The 27,605-nt window shown below is 47.9% G+C and overlaps 1 protein-coding gene and 1 pseudogene across 1 annotated transcript in view; one reads left to right on the forward strand and one right to left on the reverse strand.

Annotated features, from left to right (window-relative positions):
• Positions 1-27,605, reverse strand: part of LOC132572129 (zinc finger protein OZF-like) — a 1,123,325-nt gene that overhangs the window by 441,675 nt on the left and 654,045 nt on the right. The window lies entirely within an intron of this gene.
• Positions 25,985-27,420, forward strand: LOC132571411 (zinc finger protein 418-like; annotated as a pseudogene).

A 27,605-nucleotide genomic window follows, 5' to 3' on the forward strand; every position in this document is an offset into this window, starting at 1 on the left:
TCCAGAGACATTCTGAAAGCTCATTCCTATGACCCTCCTGTCCCCAGAATTGTTCTAGTTATGTCTGATCCAATAGGATGGTGCTATCTCATGCTATTGCATTTCCACTCCTCATTTCCCTCCTTGTAGAGCAAACACAACTCTGACGGAAGTCTGAAATACATTGGTAGTATTTATAATTCCTGAGGCTCAGAGGTCCCTGGTGCTTCTCTTCTGCCTCTCTCAGAATGTAGTATAAAGTATTTTAAAAATGAATTGAGTGTAAATAGCGGAAGGTTTCACAACCCTGAGAATAGTGTGTGTGTAAACCAGGAAACAAACAAGCAAACACCCTCCCTCCCTCTCTTGTCTCAGTAACAGGCAGTGAAGAGATGCTGTTGAGCCGTTGTCTTTTCCGAGGTGTGGGAACAGTCGCTGCACCTCCAATCCAGGTAGGAGAGATGAGCAGGGGGGGCACAGCCTGGGTCCCTCCTGCTTTCTCAGGGGAGCTTTTGCTCCTTCAGTTTCTACAAGGGGTCTGTGAGAGAGATCCTTTGAATGCGATTGCATTTACCCATCCCAAGCCTTATTTTACCTTCCCAGACGACACCCTTCCAGGGTGAGATCTCTAAAGAGGAGGGAATCTTCTTTTTCTTCCAGGGTCCCTTTTCCTTTGAGGAGGTCTCCGTCTCTTTCACGGAGGCAGAGTGGGCCCTGCTGGATCCGGGACAAAGAGCTCTGTACAGGGAAGTCATGCTGGAGAACTATGGGAATGTGGCCTCTCTGGGTAAGGATCTTTCCTAGGTGCCAAAGGTGTAACTTGCTGCAATAGTGAGGTGGAATGAATCCAAATATTGAATAGCAGTCCATCATTTCGACACCCTTCCCACCACTTGGGGCGGGGCTGCAGCTCCCTGGCAGAGCATCTCCTTTGCATGCAAAAGGTCCCAGGTTCACTCCCCAACATCTCCAATGAAAAGGATCAGGTAGGAGATGAAATGAAAGACTCTGCCTGGGACCCTGGAGAGCCAATGCTGGACTGAGTGGATGATACTGACGAGGGGTGTGTTAAAAAAAAAATCGGATTCGGAAATATACAGGGCCAGAAAATTTGGAATACCGTATATTTCCGAATACCGGAATAGCCGTATATATGACAGATGTGCGGCTATTTCCGAATATACAGTCCCATTATACCCTATGGCCTTTGAAATCAATGGCAAAATAGGGTATATTGGAAGCTGCCTGGAGGGGAGGGGGTTTGAGGGAGATTCCCCAAATTTGCATGGGACCTGCAGGGAACTCTCCCCTATACACTCCCCAAGTCCCAAAAAGATTGGGCCAGGAGGTCCCATTCCAGGGGCACCCAAAGAAGGTGCCCCTATCCCACCATTATACCCTATGGGTCTTTGAAATCAATGGCAACATAGGGCATAATTGGAGGCTACTGGGGTCAGGGGATTTTTGGGAGAGTCCACAAAACTGTAGGGGATCCGCAGGGGACTCTCGCCTACAAAACCCCCAAGTCCCAATTAGATTGGGCCAGGGGGACCAATTCCTGGAGCACCCAAAGCCAAACCTAACTTCACACCAGAGAATCTCTATAGGACCCAAATGCACTACATCCATCTATCTACTCTATGAACCCTGCTGGCCAGGAAAGGGAAAACATCTGCCTGAGACCCCGGGGAACTGCTGCAGGCCTGAGGCTACTGACTTCAGTGAGTCGAGGGTCTGATTCAGCCTAAGGCCACTTTGTGTGTCCAGGTGGGTCTTCTTGCAGATGGGCGACTGAGGACAGTGTTGTGGCCATCCCCCAAGCCAGAGAAGGTATATTGACCTGAGACAAAGTGGATGAGAGTCCCTCAGAAGGACTCTGGGAAGGTTCAGATCCTTCTTGCTCTGTTTCCAGCCTTCATAACACACCCTTCCCTCTGGATGGAATTACATTTGCTCTGCCTGTGATCTGGGAATGATCCTGCCAAGAATCAAAGCTTGGGTCCCCCTGGATCACTTCTCTTTGTACTTGAGCAACACCCTATTAATGATTTAAAGATAAGACATCACAAAACATCACGGTTTCTGCAGCTCAGCAACAGTAAAAGAAAAAAAAAGCTAACTATTCTGTCTAAGATAGGAAGCACCTAAATGGCACTCTTCGTTGCAGCATCAGTATTGCAACTGGAGCCTAATGTACTCCAGAGAGATGTATTCCTCATGATGCAGCAAGGAAACATCCAGGTGTACTAGCATCCCAGGAGCATAAAGTTAGCCTGACTTCACTCTCATCCATGCCCATATTATAGTTTCTGCCTCTCTAGGATTAGGTGGTATGAATGACCCAATCAAAGGTTCTGCAGGATGGAATTTTCCAGAGCCTGTCAGCAGCATCCGCAGGGCCGGCTCCCCCACTAGGCAAACTGGGTGGTTGCTTAGAGCGCCAGCAAGGTGGGGCAGCAAATTTGGCCTCACCTCTCCCCCAAGGCAAATGCCTACATTGCCCCCCGCCTTCTCCTCCCTTCCTTCCCCACCCCACGTCAGTTTCAATGCATCTCCCATTCAGGAAGTGGGGAGGGGAGAAGTCAGTGGCAGCGGGGGCCGCCCTTTCAGGATGCTGGTCCTGACACATTGCGAGCGTGGCCCCGAACGTGGCACTAGAGCCAGTTCCGGCATTGAAATAGACATAGGGTGCGGAAAGGAGGGAAGAGGAGGAGTCTCGGCGAGGGGGGAGGGCACGGAGCTGTGAGGGGAGCACAGAGCCTTCCTTTCCTTCCCCATGTAAGACTGATGGCTTTATCTCTGTCTCCCTTTCTGTAAATGAAGCCAAAAGTATAAGAGAAACTGGCGGAGAAGGAGAACGGCCTTGCATTCGAAAACCTATTTCAGGGTTCTTCTAGAGCAGCGTTTCCCAACAGCAGGGTCTGGACCCCGCACTCGGCCACGCCGGCCTCAGTGCCAGGTCGCGGTTCAACCGGTGGTCTGCCATCCCCCCTTTGCGCCTCCTCCCCAAAGCATTACGCCCCCCTCATGACTCCTCTCTACCCCCTCAGGCCAGTTTCAGGCTGGTTAACGCGGACCTTCCTCCCCTGCATGGAAAACGGCGCTGAACTCTCACTCAGCGCGGGAACAGGTCGAACAAACATCCGAAAAGGCCGCAGCTTCTCCCTCCCCTACGCTTCCTTCCCACCCAGGAAGTGCAGGGGAGGGAGCAGCAGTGGTGGCCTTTTCGGACGTACGTTCAACCTGCTGCCGGTCTGTCGCCGCGCTGAGTGAGAGCTCAGCTTCGCTTTCCCTACCGACCAGGGGGGAGGGGCACATTAACCAGCCTGAAACTGACCGGGGGGGGGGGAAGGGAGGGGAAAAGGAGGAGGTGGGAGGGGGGAACTAGGCCTGACTTCCCTTGGCCAGCTGAGGTCAGGGGTCCCAGGCCTGCTTATGCTGCTGGAGTTAGCAGTTTAAAAGGTGAGTTGCTCCCGTCCCGTTTCTTTCCATTTTTCTTTTTCTCTATTTTTCTTCCTTTTGTCCCTCCTTTCTTTCACTCCATCCCTCCCTTCTCCTTCCTTCCATCCTATTTCCTTTCTCTTTTTTTTTTCTCTGTTTCCAACTCTCTCCCCTTCCCTCCCTTTCGTTATTTCTTTTTTTTTCTGTCTGTCTGTCAGACTTTCGTTTTCCCAGTTTGCTTTATTTCCCACTTCCCTTCCTCTCTCTCTCTGTCAGTTAGTCTTTTACTTCATCTTTTTCCCTCCTTCTTTCCCTTCCTTGCCATTGCTAATCTGAGTGGTGTGGTGGGGTGGGGGGGGAAGGAAGCTTGAAATGCCCTGCCATTTCATGTTTTCTCAGGCTGCCATTTCATGTTTTCCTTTCTTTTTCTTTTTCTCTTTCTCTTTCTTTCTCTCTCTCTTTCTTTCTTTCCTTCCTTCCTTCCTTCCTTTCTTTCTTTTTCTCCCTCTCTCTTCTCCCTCTCTCCCCCCCCCCACCATTTCATGTTTTCCCAGGCTGAGAGCATTTTATATTTTTAGTTTTCTGCTGTGTGATCCTTGTGCTTTTTCTTGATGTTTTATTTTAAAAATTGCATTGCAAAATCCCACTATTCTCCTACTTTTCCTAAACAAAACATTGCAATAGTTTTAGGCTTGTTTGTACATCATTTCCTTTCTCCTGGCTCAACCCCCAAATTTTAGTGGGCCACGAAAGAGAAGTGTAAAAATAACTGGGCCACAGCGGGGAAAAAGTTTGGGAAACGCTGTTCTAGAGGCTCCCAAGAGCATGTCTCCTTCCCAAATGAGTTGGTTCAGATTGAGTGACCTTCACTCTTATGCCAAGAGAACAGGCCAGAAGTAACCATATGAGATTCCTGATTCCCTCCTGAGCCACATTTGGTCTGGTACAATGATAGAGGACGGTGGTTAAGGAGGGAGGGAGGCCATAATCTGGAGGCTCAGATGCTCCTTCTGAGCAAGAGTTCAGATGAAGTTCATCATGGGTGGGGGAGGTATCCTTAAATACTAGACATTCTTGGGGGAAGGTGGAGGGGTTATGCAGTCCCATAGATGCCTTTGGATCTTACCAGCCTTCCCAAGTGCTAACAGTTTCTCTCTCTTTATTCCAGCAGACGATGATCAGAGGAATGTGGAGGGTGAGAAACGTCATCAGGAAATGCCGGATAAAGGTAAAAATGAAGACTTGAATGAAAATATCAGGAATCAAATCAGAGTGAAGAGAAAGAAAGGTGGCTTTATGGCTGAGAAGCATGAGGGAAGACAGTGGAATATACATTTTCCAAAGCACAGGAAAATAAAAGCAAGCAAATCCATTCAGTGCAGAAAGTATTTCAGAAATAGATCACAGCTTCTTGTGCATCAAAGAATAAAGAGACAGGGGACACCTGAATACTCAGAGACCAGACATAAATTCAGTCTCAGTAGTAATATTCAACAGCATCAGAAAGCCCATACAGGGGAGAAACCTTTTGAATGTTCAGTGTGTGGAAAGAGATTCAGACAGAGTGGACATCTTCAAAAGCACCAGAGAACCCACACAGGGGAGAAGCCTTTTGAATGCTCAGTGTGTGGAAAGAGATTCAGTCAGAATGGCAGTCTTCAAACGCATCAGAGAACCCACACAGGGGAGAAGCCTTTTGAATGCTTAGTGTGTGGAAAGAGATTCAGTCAGAATGGCAGTCTTCAAACGCATCAGAGAACCCACACAGGAGAGAAGCCTATTGAATGCTCAGTGTGTGGAAAGAGATTCAGTGAGAGTGGACATCTTCAAACGCATCAGAGAACCCACACAGGAGAGAAGCCTTTTGAATGCTTAGTGTGTGGAAAGAGATTCAGTATGAGTGGGTATCTTCAAAAGCATCAGAGAACCCACACAGGAGAGAAGCCTTTTGAATGCTCAGTATGTGGAAAGAGATTCATTACGAGTGATCATCTTCAAAAGCACCAGAGAACCCACACAGGGGAGAAGCCTTTTGAATGCTCAGTGTGTGGAAAGAGATTCAGTCAGAATGGCAGTCTTCAAGAGCATCAGAGAAGCCACACAGGGGAGAAGCCTTTTGAATGCTCAGTGTGTGGAAAGAGATTCAGTACGAGTGGCAGTCTTCAAAGGCATCAGAGAACCCACACTGGGGAGAAGCCTTTTGAATGCTCAGTGTGTGGAAAGAGATTCAATCGGAGTGACAGTCTTCGAGAGCATCAGAGAACCCACACAGGGGAGAAGCCTTTTGAATGTTCAGAGTGTGGAAAGAGATTCAGTCAGAATGGCTGTCTTCAAAGGCATCAGAGAATGCACACAGGGGAGAAGCCTTTTGAATGTTTAGAGTGTGGAAAGAGATTCAGTAGGAGTGGCAGTCTTCAAACGCATTAGAGAACACACACAGGGGAGAAGCCTTTTGAATGTTCAGAGTGTGGAAAGAGACTCATGTGGAGTGGCATTCTTCAATGTCAACAGAGAACCCACACAGGAGAGAAACTTTTTGAATGCTCTGAGTGTGGAAAGAGATTCACGACAAAAGGCCATCTTCAGTATCATCAGAGAACTCACACACGAGAGAAGCATAATTCTCTTTAAAAGCTGTGTCTGCCTGCGGCCCTCACTACAGCCTCTGGCAGCAGATTCCACATTTTAATCACTTGCTGTTTAAAGGAGTATTTCCTTTTGCCCAGCCTCAGTCTACTGCCCGTCAGGTTCATTGGATTCCCAGAAGGTCTAATAGTTTTTTTTTTTTGGGGGGGGGAATGTCTTTCTGTCAACTTTCTTCACCCCCTGCATAATTTTATAAACCGCCATCAGGCCCGCCCTTAATTGTCTGTTTTCTAAACTGAGTAGTCCCAGACCTACACTGAAGAGAAAATCACATCAATGGGGCTTAGCAGAGATGATCCGACCCTTTTTTTTTCGGAGAAGCATGTTTTTGTCATGATTAAACAGAGATTGACATGGAGATTCAAGACCTTAGAAGTCTTGCTCCTGGGCATTGCTCTCCCATGAACTGGAGGGTTCCTTTTCGTTGTTTACTTGCAGAGTATTTTTCTTGTTTAATTGACTCCCATATTCGAAGGGCGCTTATGTTAGCCCATTTTAATGTGCTTCCTTCTGCCATGTTATATGGGAAGTTTGAAAAAAATACCATTCTTTGATAGTCTCTGTCCCTGTGGAGTGAAGGAACAGACCATGTACTTTTATCCTGTAGATTCTACTGTGATTTACGTGCATCTTATGTGGATCCTATATTGCAAGCCCCGGAGGGTAAATCTGATGAAAGCAAGATAGTAAGCTTACTAGCCTCAAATAAGGCTGAAACCATCGAAGTGGTAGCAAACTTCCTATAAAGGTAAAGGTAGTCCCCTGTGCAAGCACCAGTCGTTTCCGACTCTGGGATGACGTTGCTTTCACAACGTTTTCACGGCAGACTTTTTATGGGGTGGTTTGCCATTGCCTTCCCCAGTCATCTACGCTTTCCCCCCAACAACCTGGGTACTCATTTAACCGACCTTGGAAGGATGGAAGGCTGAGTCAACCTCAAGCCGGCTACCTGGACCAGCTTCCGCTGGGATCAGACTCCGGTCGCGAGTAGAGGGCTCCGACTGCAGTACTGCAGCTTTACCACTCTGTGCCACAAGGTAAACTTCCTTTACTGTGCTTATAAGAGGAGAAGTCTGTTTAGAATGTTTTATTAACCTCCTTCCCCCCCCCCCCCGCTTCCTCGATTTGATACTGTCGTTGTTATGTCAATAAAGGTTCTGTGAACTGTGTTTGTGAGTAGTCCCAGACCCTTCAACCTTTCCTCACAGGAAACTTTTTCCAGCCCCTAAACACCTAGTGAATGAACATTTCTGGTTTGCCACAGGTTGATGTAGAAGCCTCAGACCCCTCAAAACAACTCTGTGTTTTCTAAATTCACTCAGGAGCCCAGAGGCTGCAGAGTTCTGTGATGGGAAATTTGGCCATAGGCGGCTTTATAAGGACATCGGCCAGATTTGTGGAGGAAGTCAAAATGAAGGGAATCGGAACATCCTCTGTGTGGGTGCATTAAGTGCCTCAAGCCCCACCTGCCTGGAATTTCCCAGTTGAGGCAATAACCCCCTCCTCCTTCTGGGTGCCAGTTAGCATCCTGAAGCTGGTTAGGCTTAGACTGTGGTCTCTCTGCTCCTAAAGAGGCTGCCTGCCGCTCTGAATTTGGGACGTTTGATTGTCACACAGGATCACCCCTTCACTGTCCTGCCTTATGTTTTCCTTTGGGATTTGTAGAAGTTCTGCCTACAGCCCCTGCTTTAAAAATTGTGGATCATCAGAAGAGACAATACACTGGAAGTTGTTTTCGTGCCCTGGGAGTTGCAGCTTTAGAGAACAAGAAATGGAGAGGGGAGGAAGATTGCTGTCTTGAGCTGTGTGTGTCAGGATAGGGGGGAAGAGAGGCCTGTGTCTCCAGTGCTGAAAGTTAAGGTAATTTTGGTGTCTTGAGACTTGCAGCTTTAAAAGTAAAGGTGCAAGCATCAAGTTGTTACCAACCCCTGGGGTGATGTCACAGCATGATGTTTTCCTGGCAGATGTTTTAGAGGGTGGTTTGCTATTGCCTTCCCCAGTCATCTACGCTTTATCCCCAGCAAGCTGGGTACTCAATTTACCCACCTCAGAAGGATGGAAGGCTTGAGTCATCTCCCTGAACGCACTTCCGCTGGGATTGAACTCGGGTCGTGAGCAGAGCTTGGACTGCAGTACTGCAGCTGACCACTCTGCACCACTGGGCAGCTTTAGAAAAGAAGAATATCTGGGAATAGCCTTTTCACCTATTGTTTCTGTGTGGAAGTATGATTGGGGAGAGGTAGATAAAGCTGGTTCATTAAATATGGCAAGAGAGGCCATTCCGCTCTCCTGGATTGTGCTTCAATCAAACAAAGGCTCCCAGAATTTCAGGTCAGGGTATCTGAGATGCTGGAGTGTACTGTGGATTCTGAGAGGCGTTTGACGATTTCCTAGTGTGTATCCAGTATGTAAGTGGTGTAATTAACAATACTTCCTCTCAGTTGTGAAGTCTTGTGTGCGAAAATTCTACTTTGTGCGCTAATGGCATTAAATTGTGAGGTGCTGCGTAGATTAGTTTGCTCTGGGGCCATTTTTCCTGAACTAAGACAAAACTGTGTGAGCCAGAGACTAAAAAACTTAGAACTAGATCACACCAATTGAGCTGAGAGGAAGCATTGGTTGTTAAGAGGGTTTGTCTAAGATTAGGGAGTTGTATTGTTCAGTCACACAGTCGAGTCCAACTCTTTGTGACCCCATCGACCAAGTCACGCCAGGCCCTCCTGTCTTCCACCATCCTCCAAAGTCCACTCACATTCATGTTGGTTACATCAGGAACGCTGTCCAGCCATCTCCTCTTTTGTCGTCCCCTTCTTCTTTTGCCTTCTGTCTTTCCCAGCATCAGGGTCTTCTCCTGTGAGGGCTCCCTTCTCATTGGGTGGCCAAAGTCTGTGAGCTTCAGCATCTGACCTTCCAGGGAACAGTCAGAATTTTTTGCATGTTAAAACAATTTTATTGGTAACATATGGTAATAAATCTATATCTTATATCTTTAAAAACTTCTTTTATCTACCCCATATATTACTTTCTACCCACCCCTCCCCCCCGTTACTTGACCCCCACCAGTGTTATTTACTTAAAAAGCAAATATGTAAAGGTACCCTTAACTATTAAAACAAAAATTTATATTCTTTTTAAAACTTAATCATTATCAAAAATTGTCCAATGTCCTTTTATTTTCCACTCTTTTTCTACATATCTTCTAAACTTTTTCCACTCTGTCTTAAAAACTTCTAAATCATAGTCTCTTAATATTCTTGTTAGTTTGTCCATTTCACTCCATGTCGTAACTTTTATAATCCAATCCCATTTCTCTGGTATTTTTTCTTGCTTCCACAACTGCGCATGCAATGTCCTAGCAGCTGAGAGCAAGTACCAGATTAAAGTTCTATCTTCTTTTGGAAATTTTTCCATTTGTAATCCCAACAAAAAAGTATCTGCAACTTTGTTAAACTCATATCCCAAGATCTTAGAAATCTCTTGCTGAATCATCTGCCAAAACATTTTAGCTCTTTCACAAGTCCACCACATATAGTAGAAAGAACCTTCATGCTTTTTACATTTCCAACATGTGTCTGGCATCTTGTTATTCATCTTTGCTAGTTTTTTTAGGAGTCATATACCATCTATACATCATCTTAAAACAGTTTTCTTTAATACTTTGACATGTTGAAAGTTTCATAGAGTTCTTCCACAAATATTCCCAGGTTTCCATCTGTATTTCTTTATTTACATTAATTGCCCATTTAATCATTTGAAATTTCACTACTTCATCTTCTGTAGACCATTGCAGAAGTCATGTATATACTTTCTAATTAATTTATCATTGTCTCCAAACAGAACTTTTTCCATTTCTGTTTGCTGTTTCCTTATTCCTTCAGTTTTAATATCATTCTCCACCAAGCTCTTTATTTGTTGCATTTGGAACCAAGCATAGTTATGATTCAACTCTTCAGCAGTTTTCAGTTCTATTTTGCCACTTTGTTTTTTTAATAATTGATTATATGACAGCCACTTTTCTTCGCCTATCTCCGCCGTTATTTTTATTACTTCAGCTGGCACTATCCATAACGGTCTTCTCTCATCTCCATATTTCTTGTATTTCATCCATGTATTTAGCAAATTATTCCTCATATTATGGTGAGAGAAAAAACCGTCCATCTTCTTTTTTCCATAATACAAATACGCGTGCCAGCCAAATTTATTTCCGTGACCTTCAGTTGGAAGGCAACAGTCAGAATTTAAATCTCCACAGCCACAAAGCACGCTAGGTGACCTTGGTCCAGTCACACACTCAGGCTACCTTGTGGGAAGAAAAGGGGGGCGGGAGTATTTCCTTTCATACATGATTTCCACAGCTTGTCGCAGTGAGGCAGTTCACAACATCTTTCTTCCCAGAAGGTCCTTTTTCTTTGAGAGTCAGACTATGACAAGTGAATAAAATTATATATTTTTAAATCGATAAATTGTGGATAGCCTTTGGAAGTATAAATAATTTCAAATTTAAACAAATAGAAATTACTAACCCTGTGGGCCTGGAGCAGGTTCAGCCCCTTCCCCTCTCCCAAGAAATTGTGGTCTATGCCCCCACCACACCCCATCCCAGCTCTGAGGATGATGTTCATGGTAGTGCCCCTGTATGCTCCCTGGGTTAACCCCTCCACAAACACATGTGCTCTTCATATTTCTCTCATTTCCTTGCAGCTGTTGAAGCCCCTGATCATAGGGGGATAAAACAGCCAAACAATACTTTTAGGGAAGAGTCTGAGTCCAGATGCCCCTCTGAGAGCAACAAGAGTTGATTCTGGGTCTAATCCAGCACACCTCTTCCAGTTCAGTGAAACAGATCAGAACTTCTTCAAGCTTTACAGGAAGTAGAAAGGGGGGGGGGGTTTCGTTTCCAGCAAGGGCTGGTTAAGAGTCCAGTCACATTAGGAAACTGAATTGTGCCTCTGAGACAACAAGAAGATTCTTTTTCCACCGGAGAAACTGTAAACGCACAACACTTGCAAAGGACACCAACACACAGGGACATAAAAATGCCAAAAAAAAAAGAGAGAGAGAGAGAAAGTTGTGTTTTTGAGTGTGAGAGGGTGTGTGAGAGAAAAATGAGGCTTCCCCTTACGCTGAAGGACCAAAAGGCCACAGGATCCTTCCCACGCAACGCCCCTCCCTTCGGTGTTTCATTCCCCCCCCCCCCAGGGTTGCCAAGTCCAATTCAAGAAATATCTGAGAACTTTGGGGGTGGCGCCAGGAGACTTTGGGGGCGGAGCCAGGAACAAGGGTGTGACAAGCAGAATTGAACTCCAAGGGAGTTCTGGCCATCACATTTAAGGGACAGCACACCTTTTAAAATGCCTTCCTTCCATAGAAAATAATGAAGGATAGGGGCACCTTCTTTTGGAGCTGGTAGAATTGGACCCCCTGGTCCAATACTTTTGAAACTGGGGGGGTATTTTGGGAATAGGCACTAGATGCTATACTGGAAATTTGGCACCTCTACCTCAAAAAACAGCCCCCCCAGAGCCCCGATACCCGCGGATCCATTCCCCATCATTCCCTATGGGAATTGTTCATGGAGGTGCATAATGGCTGTGGGGGTGGAGCTTCCCCCACTGGCCAGCTGGCTGGGGGAGGGGGGAAGCCTGTAAAACCAGGGGATCCCCCGCTGGGACCTGGGGATTGGGAAGCCACCCCCGCCCTTTGCTGGCACTTCCTTGCAGCCTGCTTGTGGGTCCTACTGGGGTTGCGCTTCTTGCAGGGCCGGGCGGGAGAACCGGGAGGGAGGGAGGGAGGGGGGCTGGGAAAGGCAGGGGGCAGCTGGGGGGAGGATTTGGGGAGGGGGGGCTACCACTGGTTTCTTTTGCCTCGATTGGGACGCGATTGCCAACCTCCAGGGAGGGCCTGGAGACCTGCCCTAACAAGAGCGCATCTCCAGACTGCAGGAAAGGAAAGGGCGGCTTCGGAGGGGGGACTCGGGGGTGGCATCAGAGCCCTGTTGAATGAGCCCATCCTGCCCCCAAACCCCGCCTTCCCAGCCGACAGAAAAACGCTTCCTCTTCCATTTAAGAGCAAGGCTGCTGCGCCTCCTCTCCCCCACCCCGGTTCTTCTGCGGTCCTTATTCCAAGGAGCTGCTGGGATTCTGCTCCAGCCTCCTTTCCCTGGATCCCCCGGGCATGCAGCCCCCTGCAGAGTTACTCCCGAGCAGCCCCATGGCGCAGCGCTGCAGATGGCAGCCTGGCTCCTCCTGGAGAGGACTGGAAGGCACAGGTTGCGCTCCTCTGCAGCACCGAAAGGGTTAATGCCAGAAACTCATTGCCTAGAGAGGCCCAGCAAGAAATGCAAGGGGGGGCGGAGAAGAGGAGGGGCTCTTGCTTGCTTTCCTTGCCTGGGTACGCATGCGCAGAGGAAGGAGTTTGCTTCCAAACTTGGGCCAGAGAATAGGAAGGGCTGCAGAGAAGAGGAAGCGGAAAACAGCAGCGCAGTTGGAGCCTGGGAAAGTTTACTTAAAAGTAAGCCATGTGGGGGGGAAGGGGGATCATCCATGCCAAGGCAGGGCTGTGCTAAGTGGGTGGGGGATTTCTGGAGGGGGGGGGACTGGGAGGGGAAGAAGACCACAGAGTCCTCCCTCCCACTCCTTGTTCAGCCTCTCTAGCAAACAGCTCTGCTGCTTTAGTCCTTTCCGATCTGCAGAGACATGACAGAGGCTTCCGGGCTGCTCTCGCCCACCAACGCTCTGTAATGATGCAGCTCGGCCAGGGATGGTGCAGAGGCAGGGAGGAAAGCTTCCTGTGCAGCCCGAGGCAGGGACTGTTCCCCTCTTTCTGCTTCTGTCTCTGGGGCTGCAAAGCCAGCGCTTCTCCCCGGGACGCAGCAAGCCCTTGAAGGGGGGCGGGGGTGGGGGGCTGGAGCCGTGCTCTGCCCTTTCCCTCCAGAAATATTGTCAAAACTCCCAGAGGGGCGCTTTCTAGCCACATGAGGTCTAGGGGGCAAAAGAAAAAAGGCTTCCTCGTCTGCTTAAAAGCGAGCCTATGAAGCCCCCTCCTCCCCTTCCTGACACCCAACCGACTTCTTCTGTGGGGAGGGATTCAGCTTCAGCCTTCCTTTCCTGAGAAGCCTAACACTGCTGGATCCCATGGGCATACAACCCCGTGCAAAGTTACTCCCGAGCAGCCCCATTGAGCAGCATGGAAGATGGAGACTGGCCTCTACTGGAGACGAAGGGAGGACACATTTTGCACTCCTCTGCAGCACCGAAAGGGTTAATGCCACAGAGCCATTTGCTAGAGAAGCCAAACTGGGGAGGGGGGGGGTTGGAAAAGATTGGGGTTCTTTCCCTCTTTGCCTGAGCTCATGGATGTGGGAAGGAAGGGGTTTGCTTCTGAACTGGGAAAGAGAGCGGGAGGGGTGCAGAGAAGCAGCAGTAGCAGGAGGGGGAAACTTGCAGCCAGATTCCCCCCCCTCCAGGGGTTTACTTAAAAGTAAGTCACAGAGAGGTGGGGAGGGATAAGCTTCTAGTGAGGCAGGCAGGGATCAGGCCAAGCCATGGCTTTCTGAGGTTGGCCACCTCCCTCCCGTGCAGCCATTTTCTTCCAGGGAACTGATCTCTGTCCCTTGGAGGTGAGTTCTAATTCTGGGAGAACTTCAGGCCCCACCTGGCCGTTACGAACCAAGGGATTCAGGGGAACAGCTAAAGCCCCCATAATCAATTACTGTGAATACAGAACTAGCACATTTTTCTACAGATCCAAATATTATTATGTTCAGTAATCAATAAATGAGCCCCCTTCTCTTTCATGCATAGATCCATTGCACAGTCCAGAATATGAAGTGCCCTAAATGTCTCTTGAAGGGCAAGCGTCTTCTCGGCCTCTCACAAGAGCAGGGGGAAAGTGCTTGGGCTGATCCTGCATTTCTAAAATAAAGAGATTGCAAACAGACTGCTCAGTTTCATATGTCGATTTCAGTGCAAAGTTGGAACCTTTCTCAGGAATTTCTTTGGCACTGTAGTAAAATTTGTTGGTTATTTCTTCAGGGTAGTTGATTGTTTTTTGGCTTCAGCCACCTAGAGGTTGGTAACTCTGAGAGGCACCAGTTTTGTTCAGCTATGTAAGCGGAGTTTGTTGGGGAGCAGCCATAATCAGTGTCTTTCACTGTAAGGAAAGTTCAATACATGAAACTGACATTTTCTTGCTGGTCCTTTTCATTATGCAAACCAACAACCCAAGCAGGCCTTTTGGGGAGTGGGGTGAGCTAAGAAAGGGGGGTGGGCTGGGGGAAGGGAAGTCCAGCCTGCACTGGAATCGACTGCAGCCCCATCCTAAGCCCCTGATACGGGCCCACTGTGGGGCTCGGGCAGCCAGCAGGGGTCCAAGGCCCACCAAGCAGAGGAGAGGAACATTTTAGATACCTCTGTCGCTAAGGTGGAGAGCGCCTAGCAACCCCATGGGTGCTCCTAGAGACACCACCCATGCCCACCAATCAGAGTATTAGATGGGTCCCCTGACAGGCAAACAGGGGTGGAGCATGCAGATGTGGCCACACCCCCAAGATGTATAAGGCCAGGAGGAACAAACGTTGCACAAAATTCCATCACTGTGAGGATCGTGTCATGAATACACGCCAAGGAGATCCACAGATGTGGGTTCGAGTCCCCACCTGAAGCAGTGTTTGCAAAGTGGGCACACAGCGAGAGAACACGCCTGCCCCAAACGCATCACTCCTGCCCCATCCCTCCAGGGCTCACTTGGCAGAGGCAGCCGTAACACAATGCCAGATCCTCCCTCCTGCACTGGGGTTAGGGTGGGCGGAAGGGCATCTTTTTGCCAGGCGAGAGAGGTACAAACCCCCAGGCAGCACAACAGGGAGAAGCACCAGAGCACAGTCCCAGGAGGGGAGAGTTCAGATCTTGTTAAGGGAGATGCGGGTTCGAGTCCCCACCTGCAGCAGTGTTTTGCAAAGTGGGCACACAGGGAAGAAGAAGAAGAAGAAGATATTGGATTTATATCCCGCCCTTCACTCCGAAGAGTCTCAGAGCGGCTCACAATCTCCTTTACCTTCCTCCCCCACAACAGTCACCCTGTGAGGTGGGTGGGGCTGGAGAGGGCTCTCACAGCAACTGCCCTTTCAAGGACAACCTCTGCCAGAGCTATGGCTGACCCAAGGCCATTCCAGCAGGTGCAAGTGGAGGAGTGGGGAATCAAACCCGGTTCTCCCAGATAAGAGTCCGCACACTTAACCACTACACCAAACCGGCTCAGGGAGAGAACACGCCTCCCCCAAAGGCTTTGCCCCTACCCCATCCTGCCGCGGCTCATTGGGCAGAGGCAGATGTGACACAATGCCAAACTGTCCCTCCTGCACTGGGGGTTGGGTGGGAGGAAGGGCATCTTTTGCCAGGTGAGAGAGGTCATACCGCCCCCCCAGGCAGCACAACAGGGAGAAGCACCAGGGCCCAGTCCCAGGAGGGAAGGGTTCAGATCTTGTTAAGGGAGATGCCAACAGGAATATGAAGCCTGCATTTTGGGGGTCAGGAAGCCCAGATAGCAATCCCAGATTTGATCCAATGTGTTAAATCGTTCATGCTGATTGGCTTGTTGCAATTACATGTGTTTTGGCTGACTCTCATCCCAACTTCCATCTCCAGCAGGGCACCACTGAGATAATTAGTAGCCATGCAAAGATGTCCAAAGTCTTGGCATATGCTTCATTCCAAATAGTCTGGACAGTGGAAAAGGGTCCTTCTTTCAGGGTGAGCAGGAATACGGGGCAGGGAGAAAATCATGACAATTCTCAAGAAGGAAGGACTTGTGGTACATTCCCTGCTTCTTTTTTGGAGTGGAGGTTGTATTTATAGGTGCATGTATGTGTTTGCGTGTTTGTGTGTGTTTATACGTATCTTCCTTCAGACACACTCCTATTTGTCTCTCTCTGTCCCCCCAAGGAGAAGCCTCTCTTCAGAATAAAGACAACTTTTCAGAGACAGAGGTGGCCCAAGAGAAGGGGAAGGAGATGGAAGAGCAGGACACAGAAGGACCTGGAACTGAGAAGAGAGCAAGCAAAAGTCTACATCCCACCCCAGCTGGGAGTGGTGTTGAATTCTGGGAAAGGGCTGGGCCAGAGGTCCTGGCTAAGAACACCCTGACCTCAGAAGTATGTTGCCAATGTTTCCGGCAGTTCCGCTACCATGAGGCCGATGGGCCCCGAGAGGTTTGCAGCCAGCTCCATGGACTTTGCATCAAGTGGCTGAAGCCGGAGAGGCACACCAAGAAGCAGATCCTGGACCTGGTGATCCTGGAGCAGTTCCTGACTCTCCTGCCCCAGGAAATGCAGTGCTGGGTCAGAGGATGTGGGCCGGAGACCAGTTCCCAGGCGGTGGCCCTGGCCGAAGGTTTCCTCCTGAGTCAGGCAGAGGAGAAGAGGCAGGCAGAACAGGTGAGGAGGGGATTCCCTCCAGGTGTGTCTAATTCAAGCAACGATATCTCACCTTATATTAAAGTTTCCTTGCCAGATAATTGTGTCGAGCCTCTTCTGCTAGAGAATTTCTGACCCCCACAGATAACTCATCAGATCTGCTGAAAGAAGAGTGCAGAGTCTGGGAGTGAGGCAGAATCCATTCCTTGGTCTCTTTTCCATTCAGTCTCTTAGCTCTCTCCCTGACTGCTGTTTCAGATGTGCGGACCTCCTTTGAAGATGGAAGCTGCAATCCGTGAGGCAGAAGGAGCATCCTTGGAGCAGGGGCAGAGGGTGCAGGCGGTGGAGCGTGCCCAAGATGCCCTTTCCTGTGGTAAGGACTCCTTGTGCCTGGGGAGCCTGTGAATGTGATGCGTAGAGAGGTCAGGTCAGGGGCGGAAATACATATTTCTATAGCCAACATAGAGTTAATTGGTGGCACTCAATATCTGCACATTGTGATGTCTCTAAAAGATCAGACAAACTCCTGGAGGACCATTTATTTCATAATTAAAAATTCATCCCTCACCTTCCTTCCTTAAAAGGTCTCAGATTCCCTGTGGAGGGGAAGGCAGGCAAACCTTGAAAGGGACCCTCCACCTTCTGGGAAGGCAGAGCTCTGAAACCAGTCCCTGGGGTCCAATAATCATGGGCACAGTTTCCTTCTGTGCCTGTGCTTGGAGGGTCATCTGGGGGGCTATTGTGGGTCACAGGGGGTGGAGTAAGGATGGCAGGCTATGGGGCCCAGCACTTCTAGTTGCTATGGGGAGGGTCTTGGGGTGGGACATGGGACAGATGTGATGTCATGTTGAGGTTGTGTCAGGCTGAAAACCTGATTTAATTTAATTTAAATTTAATTTGCGATTTATACCCCGCCCTGTCCTGCAAGGCGGGCTCAGAGCGGCTTACAACATTAAAACGTTACAGTAACAATAAATAAAACATATCCAATTCAGCATGCCCCAGAGAAACTCTGAAAGCTCATTCCTATGACCCTAAAGTCCCCAGAATTGTTCTAGTCATGTCTGGTCCAACAGGATGGTGCTATCTTCTGCTATTGCATTTCTACTCCTCATTTCCCTCCTTGTGGAGCAAACCCAACTCTTACAGAAGTCTGAAATACACTGGCAGTATTTATAATTCCTGAGGCTCATAGCTCCCTGGTGCTTCTTTTCTGACTCTCTCAGAATGTAGTATAAAGTATTACAAAAATGAGTCGCGTGTACATAGCGGAAGGTTTCACAGCCCTGAGAATAGTGTGCGTGTGAACCAGGAAACAAACAAGCAAACACCCTCCCTCCCTCTTTTGTCTCAGGAACAGGCAGTGAAGAGATGCTGTTGAGCCGTTGTCTTTTCCAAGGTGTGGGAACAGCTGCTGCACCTCCAACCCAGGTAGGAGAGATGAGCGGGAAGGCACAGCCTGGGTCTCTCCTCCCTTCTCAGGGGAGCTTTTGCTCCTTCAGTTTCTACAAGGGGTCCGTGAAAGAGATCCTTTGAATGCTGTTCCATTTACTTGTCCCAAGCCTTATTTTCTGTACCTTCCCAGACGACTCCCTTCCTGGGTGAGATCTCTGAAGAGGAGGGAATCTTCTTTTTCTTTCAGGGTCCCTTTTCCTTTGAGGAAGTGTCTGTCTCTTTCACTGAGGCAGAGTGGGCCCTGCTGGATCCGGGACAAAGAGCTCTGTACAGGGAAGTCATGCTGGAGAACTATGGGAACGTGGCCTCTCTTGGTAAGGATCGTTCCTAGGTGCCAAAGCTGCAACTTGCTGCCATTGTGAGGTGGAATGAATCCAAATATTGAATAGCAATGCATCATTTTGACCCCCTTCCCACCGCTTCGGGCGGGGCTGCAGCTCCCTGGCAGAGCATCTCCTTTGCATGCAAAAGGTCCCAGGTTCACTCCCCAACATCTCCGATGAAAAGGATCAGGTAGGAGGTGAAATGAAACACTCTTCCTGAGACCCTGGAGAGCCAATGCTGGACTGAGTAGATGATACTGACTCCAAGGGACCAGGGGTCTGATTCAGTGTAAGGAAACTTCACATGTTCATACCATCATAGAATTGGAACTGATCTCCAGGGTCATCTAGTCCAACCCCCTACAAAATGCAGGGGATTCAGGACTACCCTTGTTGCAAACCCAGAGGATGGCATAAAAAAAAACCCCTTTACAAACCTTGGCTAAAGTTGCTTCCTGACCCCTAAGTGGCAGTCACATTTCCTTGGGCATGTAAGAAAGGGCCACAAGATCTAAGCACTGATGCAGTCCTTCCTTTCCACAGACCCCTTTTAAAAATAAAGTATATTAAGGATTTAAAAATAAGACATCACAAAACAGCACAGTTTCTGCAGCTCAGCAACAGTAAAACAAAAAAAAGCTAACTATTCTGTCTAAGATAGGAAGCACCTAAACGGCACTCCTTCTTGCACCATCAGTATTGCAACTGGAGCCTAATGTACTCCAGAGAGATGTATTCATCATGATGCAGCAAGGAAACATCCAGGTGTACTAGCATCCCAGGAGCATAAAGTTAGCCTGGCTTCCCTCTCATCCATGCCCATATTATACTTTCTGCCTCTCTAGCGTCAGGTGGTATGAATGACCCAATCAAAGGTCGTGCTGGATGGAATTTTCCAGAGACTGTCAGCAGCATCCGCAGGGCCGGCTCCCCCACTAGGCAAACTGGGCGGTTTGCTACGGCGCCAGCAGGGCAGCGGTGGCAAATTTGGCCACCCCCCCTCTCCCAAGGCAGATGCCTACATTGCCGCCCGCCTCCTCCTCCCTTCCTTCCCCACCCCATGTCAATTTCAATGCCTCTCCCATTCAGGAAGTGCGGAGGAGAGGAGTCAGTGGCAGCAGGGCCGCTCTTTCAGGAGGCTGGTCCTGACAGATTGTGAGCACGGCCCCGTGGCGCGGTTTTACCTGCTGATCAAGTGATCGGCGGAGGGAGGGCTTTAGATAGCCAGAACGTGGCACTGGAGCCAGTTCCGGCATTGAAATCGGCATGGGGTGGGGAAGGGAAGTAGGGGAGGAGGAGGTCTCAGCGGGAAGGGGGGGCATGGGGCTGTGGGGGGGGGAGCTGTGGGGGAGGGCGCCAGGCAGTGAGTCTGCCTTGGGAGCCATGGGGCATCGGACCTCCCCTGAGCATCCTCATCCCCTCACCCTCCTGTTTGTGGAACAGGATAAAGATTCTAATGATTAACCAATGACCACATTCTGGGATCTGGCCTTGAAAGAAATGATGTTAACTGCAGGGAGGCTCAAATTATGAACACCCACAAATCACACCAGACCATGTGAAAATATCTGTAACCCTTGGGGGAACTAGGATTCTATGCCATTCTGCATATACTGGTTCAGATTCCGGGCTTTGATCTGGACTGTGGTGCTGACCTTCCTGAAGAATTTTTAGTCTTTAATTTCTTTCCTTCCCCGTGTAAGACTGATGGCTTTCTATCTCTCTGTCTCCCTCTCTCTCTGCAAAAAAGCCAAAATTATAAGAGAAACTGGCGGAGAAAGAGAACGGCCTTGCATTCGAAGACAGATTGCAGGGTTCTTCTAGAGCAGCGTTTCCCAACTGCAGGGTCGGGACCCGGCACTGGGCCATGCCGGCCTCAGTGCCAGGTCGCGGGGCCACTGGTGGCCTGCCATCCCCCCCCACACCTCTCCGCACAGCATTGCACCCCCCTCATGACTCCTCCCTTCCTCCCTCCCCCCGCAGGTCAGTTACAGGCTGGTTAAGGCGCCTCTCCTCCCCCTCCCCGGCGGGGAAAATGCTGCTGAAGTCTCACTCAGCACGGGGGCAGGTCAAACGAACGTCCGAAAAGGCCGCTGCTGCTGCTCCCTCCCCCATGATTCCTTCCCATCCAGGAAGTGCGGGGGAGGGAGCAGCAGTGGTGGCCTTTTTGGACGTACGTTCAACCTGCTGACGGCCTGAGTGAGAACTCAGCGCTGTTTTCCCTGCCTAGCGGGGGGGGGAGGGGCGCCTTAACCAGCCTGAAACTAAAGGGAAGAGGAAGCGGGGGGGGGAACCAATCCTGACTCCCCTTGGCCAGCTGAGGTCAGGGGACCCAGGCCTGCTTGTGCTGCTAGAGTCAGCAGTTTAAAAGGTGAGTTGCTCCCATCCCGTTTCCTTCCATTTTTCTTTTTCTCTTTCTTTCTTCCTTTTGTCCCTCCTTTCTTTTACTCCTTCCCTCCCTTTTTCTTCCTTATTTCCTTTCTCATTAAGAACATAAGAGAAGCCATGTTGGATCAGGCCAATGGCCCATCCAGTCCAACACTCTGTGTCACACAGTGGCAAAAAAATTTATATACACCCACACACTGTGGCTAATAGCCACTGATGGACCTCTGCTCCATATTTTTATCCAAACCCCTCTTGAAGGTGGCTATGCTTGTGGCCGCCACCACCTCCTGTGGCAGTGAATTCCACATGTTAATCACCCTTTGGGTGAAGAAGTACTTCCTTTTATCCGTTTTAACCTGTCTGCTCAGCAATTTCATCGAATGCCCATGAGTTCTTGTATTGTGAGAAAGGGAGAAAATGACTTCTTTTTCTACTTTCTCCATCCCATGCATTATCTTGTAAACCTCTATCATGTCACCCCGCAGTCGACGTTTCTCCAAGCTAAAGAGTCCCAAGCGTTTCAACCTTTCTTCATAGGGAAAGTGTTCTAGCCCTTTAATCATTCTAGTTGCCCTTTTCTGGACTTTCTCCAATGCTATATCCTTTTTGAGGTGCGGCGATCAGAACTGCACACAGTACTCCAAATGAGACCGCACCATCGATTTATACAGGGGCATTATGATATTGGCTGATTTGTTTTCAATTCCCTTCCTAATAATTCCCAGCATGGCGTCGGCCTTTTTTATTGCAAATGCACACTGTCTTGACATTTTCAGTGAGTTATCTACCACGACCCCAAGATCTCTCTCTTGGTCAGTCTCTGCCAGTTCACACCGCATCAACTTGTATTGGTAGCTGGGATTCTTGGCCCCAATGTGCATTACTTTGCACTTGGCCACATTGAACCGCATCTGCCACGTTGACGCCCACTCACCCAGCCTCAACAGATCCCTTTGGAGTTCCTCACAATCCTCTCTGGTTCTCACCACCTCGAACAATTTAGTGTCATCAGCAAACTTGGCCACTTCACTGCTCACTCCCAACTCTAAATCATTTATGAACAAGTTAAAGAGCATGGGACCCAGTACCGAGCCCTGCGGCACCCCACTGCTTACCGTCCTCCACTGCGAAGACTGCCCATTTATACTCACTCTCTGCTTCCTATTACTCAGCCAGTTTTTGATCCACAAGAGGACCTGTCCTTTTACTCCATGACTCTCAAGCTTTCTAAGGAGTCTTTGATGAGGAATTTTAACAAAAGCTTTCTGGAAGTCAAGGTAAACAACATCTATCGGGTCTCCTTTGTCCACATGTTTGTTCACCCCCTCAAAGAAATGTAACAGGTTAGTGAGGCAAGATCTTCCCTTGCAGAACCCATGCTGAGTCTTCCTCAATAACCCGTGTTCATCAATGTGCCTACTCATTCTGTCCTTGATAATGGTTTCTACCAACTTTCCCGGTATTGAAGTCAGACTAACAGGCCTGTAATTTCCCAGATCTCCTCTGGAACCCTTTTTAAAGATGGGCGTGACATTTGCTACCTTCCAGTCCTCAGGAACGGAGGCAGATTTCAATGAAAGATTACAGATTTTTGTCAAAAGATCCACAAGTTCAACTTTGAGTTCTTTCAGAACTCTCGGATGTATGCCATCCGGACCCGGTGACTTATTAGTTTTTAATTTGTCTATCAGTTTTAGGACCTCCTCTTTTGTCACCTCAATCTGACTCAGGTCTTTCAACACCCCTTCCAAAATTAGTGGTTCTGGGGTGGGCAAAAAGTTCTCGTCTTCCACAGTGAAGACAGAGACAAAAAATTCATTCAGCTTCTCAGCCATTTCCCTATCCTCCAGTAGTCCTTTTACTGCATGGTCATCTAAGGGCCCCACTGCCTCCCTGGCTGGTTTCCTACTTCTAATATATTTGAAGAAATTTTTATTGTTGTTTTTTTTGTTTTTTGCAATATGCTCCTCATAGTCCCTTTTTGCCTGCCTGATCACAGTCTTGCATTTGATTTGCCACAGCCTGTGTTCCCTTTTACTAATCTCACTTGGACTGGTTTTCCGCGGCTTAAAGGAGTCCTTCTTACCTTTTACAGTTTCCATTACTTTGTTTGTTAACTATGCAGGCCTTTTCTTATGCCTGTTTGTGCCTTTCCTAACTTGTGGTATGTATTTTATCTCAGCTTCTAGGATTATAGATTTAAATAGTGTCCAAGCTTCCCCAAGGGTTTTGACCGTATTTACCTTTCCTTTCAGTTTCCTCCTCACATGCCTCCTCATCTCAGTGTATTTACCCCTTTTAAAGTTAAACATGGTTGTGGCAGTCTTTTGGGGCAACTCACTATTTATACAAACGGTGAAATCAATAACATTATGGTTACTGCTCCCAAGCGGCACAATCACTTTTACATCTCTCACCAAGTATTGGGCATTACTTAGGACTAAATCCAGGATCGCCCCACCCCTGGTAGGTTCTGAGACTATCTGCTCCATAGCACAGTCATTGAGAGCATCAAGAAACTCAGTCTCTTTCTCTTGACCAGAACACATATTGACCCAATCAATCTGCGGGTAGTTAAAATCACCTATTACGACACAGTTTTTACGTTTAGCCGCTATCTTTAAGCCTTCCATCATATTATAATCGTCCTCTCTCTTTTGATTTGGAAATTTCACTCCCATAGTTAAATTTCCTTTTGGGTCCTCTATTTCAACCCAAAGCATTTCTAAAAGTGAATCTAATTCTCTGATCTCAGTCTTACTGGACCGTATATCCTCTCTGACATACAGAGCCACCCCACCTCCAACCCTTCCCTCCCTATCCTTCCGATATAACTTATATCCAGGAATCACCGTATCCCACTGATTCTCCTCATTCCACCAAGTTTCTGAGATTCCCAAAATGTCTATGTTTTCTCCCAACACTAAACGTTCCAATTCACCAATTTTACTTCAAACACTTCTAGCATTTGCATACAAACATCTATAATTTCCTAGGCAATCTAGGCCCGCCACCATTCTTTCTTTTTTCTCTCGTTCCAACTCTCTTCCCTTTCCTCCCTTTCGTTCTTTTTTTTTTTCTTTCATTCTTTCTGTCTGTCTGTCAGTCAGTCAGTCTTTCTTTTCCCCTTTTTGCTTTATTTCCCACTCCCCTTCCTCTCTCTCTCTGACAGTTAGTCTTTTCCCCTATCTCCCTCCCTCCATTGCCATTGCTAACTGAGTAGGGTGGGGTGGGGTGGGGAGGAAGAAGCTTGAAATGCCCTGCCATCTCATGTTCTCTCAGGCTGCCATTTCATGTTTTCCTTTCTTTCTCACTTTCTTTCTCTCTCTCCCCTCCCTCTCCTTCCCCCCCCCCCGCCATTTCATGTTTTCCCAGGCTGAGAGCATTTTATAGTTTTAGTTTTCTGCTGTGTGATCCTTGTGCTTTTTTATTGATGTTTTATTTTTAAAATTGCAATCCAAAATGCCACTATTCTCCTACTTTTCCTAAACAAAACATTGCAATAGTTTTAGGCTTGTTTGTACATCATTTCCTTTCTCCTGGCTCAACCCCCAAATTTTAGTGGGCCACGAAGGAGAAGTGTAAAAATAACTGGGCCACAGCGGGAAAACGTTTGGGAAACCCTGTTCTAGAGGCTCCCAAGAGCATGTCTCCTTCCCAAATGAGTTGGTTGAGAGTGAGAGAGCTTCACTCTTATGTCAGGAGAACAGGCCAGAAATAACCATATGAGATTCCTGATTCCCTTCTGAGCAACATTTGGTCTGGTACAATCCTAGAGGCCGGTGGGTAAGGAGGGAGGGAGGCCTTAATCTAGAGGCTCAGAAGCTCCTTCTGGGCAAGAGTTCAGCTGAAGTTCTTCACGGGTGGGGGAGGTATCCTTAAATACCAGATATTCTTGGGGGAAGGTGGAGGGGTGGCTAAGATCAGTCCAGCTGGATGAAGCCAAAGGGCCATCAGTCCTTTCCTCCTGCAGTCCCATAGATGCCTTTGGATCTTACCAGCCTTCCCAAGTGCTAACAGTTTCTCTCTCTTTATTCCAGCAGAGGATGATCAGAGGAATGAGGAGGGTGAGAAACTTCATCAGGAAATGCCGGATAAAGTTAAAAATGAAGACTTGAACGAAAATGTCAGGAATCAAATGAGAGTGAAGAGAAAGAAAGGTGGCTGTATGGCTAAGAAGTGTGAGGGAAGACAGTGGAATATACATTTTCCAAAGACAATGAAAATGAAAGCAAGCAAATACATTCAGTGCAGAAAGTATTTCAGAAATAGATCACAGCTTCTTGCGCATAAAAGAATAAAGAGACAGTGGACACCTGAATACTCAGAGACCAGACATAAATTCAGTCTCAGTAGTAATATTAAGCAGCATCAGAAAACTCACACAGGGGAGAAACCTTTTGAATACTCAAAGTGTGGACAGAGATTTGGTATGAGTGGCAGTCTTCAATATCATCAGAGAACCCACACATGGGAGAAGCCTTTTGAATGCTTGGAGTGTGCAAAGAGATTTAGTACGACTGGCAATCTTCAAAAGCATCAGAGAACCCACAACAGGGAGAAACCTTTTGAATGCTCAGAGTTTGGAATAAGATTCCTGTGGAGTGGAAGTCTTCAAAATCATCAGAGAACCCACACAGGGGGGAAGCCTTTTGAATGCTCAGAGTGTGGAAAGAGATGTAGTACGAGTGGCAGTCTTCAGTATCATCAGAGAACCCACACAGGGGAGAAGCCTTTTGAATGCTTAGAGTGTGGAAAAAGATTTATTACGAGTGGCAGTCTTCGGTATCATCAGAGAACCCACACAGGGGAAAAGCCTTTTGAATGCTCAGAGTGTGGAAAGAGATTCAGTCAGAGTGGCAGTCTTCAGTATCATCAGAGAACTCACACAGGGGAGAAGCCTTTTAAATGCTTAGAGTGTGGAAAGAGATTTCGTACGAGTGGCAACCTTCAAGAGCATCAGAGAACCCACACAGGGGAAAAGCCTTTTGAATGCTCAGAGTGTGGAAAGAGATTCAGCCGCAGTGGCAACCTTCAACAGCATCAGAGAACCCACACAGGGGAGAAGCCTTTTGAATGCTTGGAGTGTGGAAAGAGATTTACTACGAGTGGCTATCTACAAACGCATCAGAAAAACCACAACAGGGAGAAGCTTTTTGAATGCTCAGAGTGTGGAAAGAGATTTATTACGAGTGGCAGTCTTCAGTATCATCAGAGAACCCACACAGGGGAGAAGCCTTTTGAATGCTTGGAGTGTGGAAAGAGATTTCGTACGAGTGGCTATCTACAAACACATCAGAAAACCCACAACAGGGAGAAGCTTTTTGAATGCTCAGAGTGTGGAAAGAGATTTAGTACGAGTGGCGGTCTTCAATATCATCAGAGAATCCACACAGGGGAGAAGCCTTTTGAATGCTTTGAGTGTGGAAAGAGATTTATGTGGAATGACAGTCTTCAGAAGCATCAGAGAACCCATACAGGAGAGAAGCCTTTTGAATGCTCAGAGTGTGGAAAGAGATTCAGTACGAGTGGCAGTCTTCAATATCATCGGAGAACCCACACAGGGGAGAAGCCTTTTGAATGCTCAGAGTGTGGAAAGAGATTCAGTCAGAGTGGCAGTCTTCAATATCATCAGAGAATCCACACAGGGGAGAAGCCTTTTGAATGCTTAGAGTGTGGAAAGAGTTTTAGTGCAAGTGGCAGTCTTCAATATCATCAGAGAACCCATACAGGGGAAAAGCCTTTTGAATGCTTGGAGTGTGGAAAGAGATTCATTAAGATTGGCAGTCTTCAAAGTCATCAGAGAACCCACGCAGGGGAGAAGCCTTTTGAATGCTTGGAGTGTGGAAAGAGATTTAGTGCAAGTGGCAGTCTTCAATATCATCAGAGAACCCATACAGGGGAGCAGCCTTTTGAATGCTTGGAGTGTGGAAAGAGATTTAGTACAAGGGGCGGTCTTCAATATCATCAGAGAACCCATAAAGGGGAGAAGCCTTTTGAATGCTTGGAGTGTGGAAAGAGATTCAGTCAGAGTGGCAGTCTTCAATATCATCAGAGAACCCATACAGGGGAGAAGCCTTTTGAATGCTTGGAGTGTGGAAAGAGATTCAGTCAGAGTGGCACTCTTCTATATCATCAGAGAACCCATACAGGGGAGAAGCCTTTTGAATGCTTGGAGTGTGGAAAGAGATTCAGTCAGAGTGGCACTCTTCTATATCATCAGAGAACCCACACAGGGGAGAAGCCTTTTGAATGTTCAGTGTGTGGAAAGAGATGCAGTGAGAGTGGCAGTCTTCAAAAGCATCAGAGAACCCACACAGGGGAGAAGCCTTTTGAATGCTCAGAGTGTGGAAAGAGATTCAGTCAGAGTTGCAATCTTCAAAAGCATCAGAGAACCCACACAGGGGAGAAGCCTTTTGAATGCTCATTGTGTGGAAAGAGATTCATTATGAGTGATCGTCTTCAAGAGCACCAGAGAACCCACACAGGGGAGAAATCTTGTTAATTTTCAAAGTGTGGACAGAGATTTTGTATGAGTGGCAGTCTTCAACGTCATCAGAAGACCCACACAGGAGAGAAGGTTTTGAATGCTCAGAGTGTGGAAAGAGATTCATTCAGAGTGGCAGTCTTCAAACACATCAGAGAACCCACACAGGGGGAAAGCCTTTTGAATGCTCAGAGTGTTGAAAGAGATTTAATCGGAGTGGCAACCTTCAAGAGCATCAGAGAACCCACACAGGGGAGAAGGCTTTTGAATGTTCAGAGTGTGGAAAGACATTCAGTCAGAGTAGCCATCTTCAAACACATCAGAGGACCCACACAGGGAAGAAGCCTTTTTAATACTCATTGTGGAAAGAGATTCATGTGGAGTGGCATTCTTCAAAGGCATCAGAGAACCCACACAGGGGAGAAGTCTTTTGAACGATCAAAGTGTGGAAAGAGGTCCAGGGAGAGGGGGACTC

The sequence above is a fragment of the Heteronotia binoei genome, chromosome 5 (genome assembly GCF_032191835.1).
Source record: "Heteronotia binoei isolate CCM8104 ecotype False Entrance Well chromosome 5, APGP_CSIRO_Hbin_v1, whole genome shotgun sequence".
Taxonomy (NCBI): Eukaryota; Metazoa; Chordata; class Lepidosauria; order Squamata; family Gekkonidae; genus Heteronotia; species Heteronotia binoei.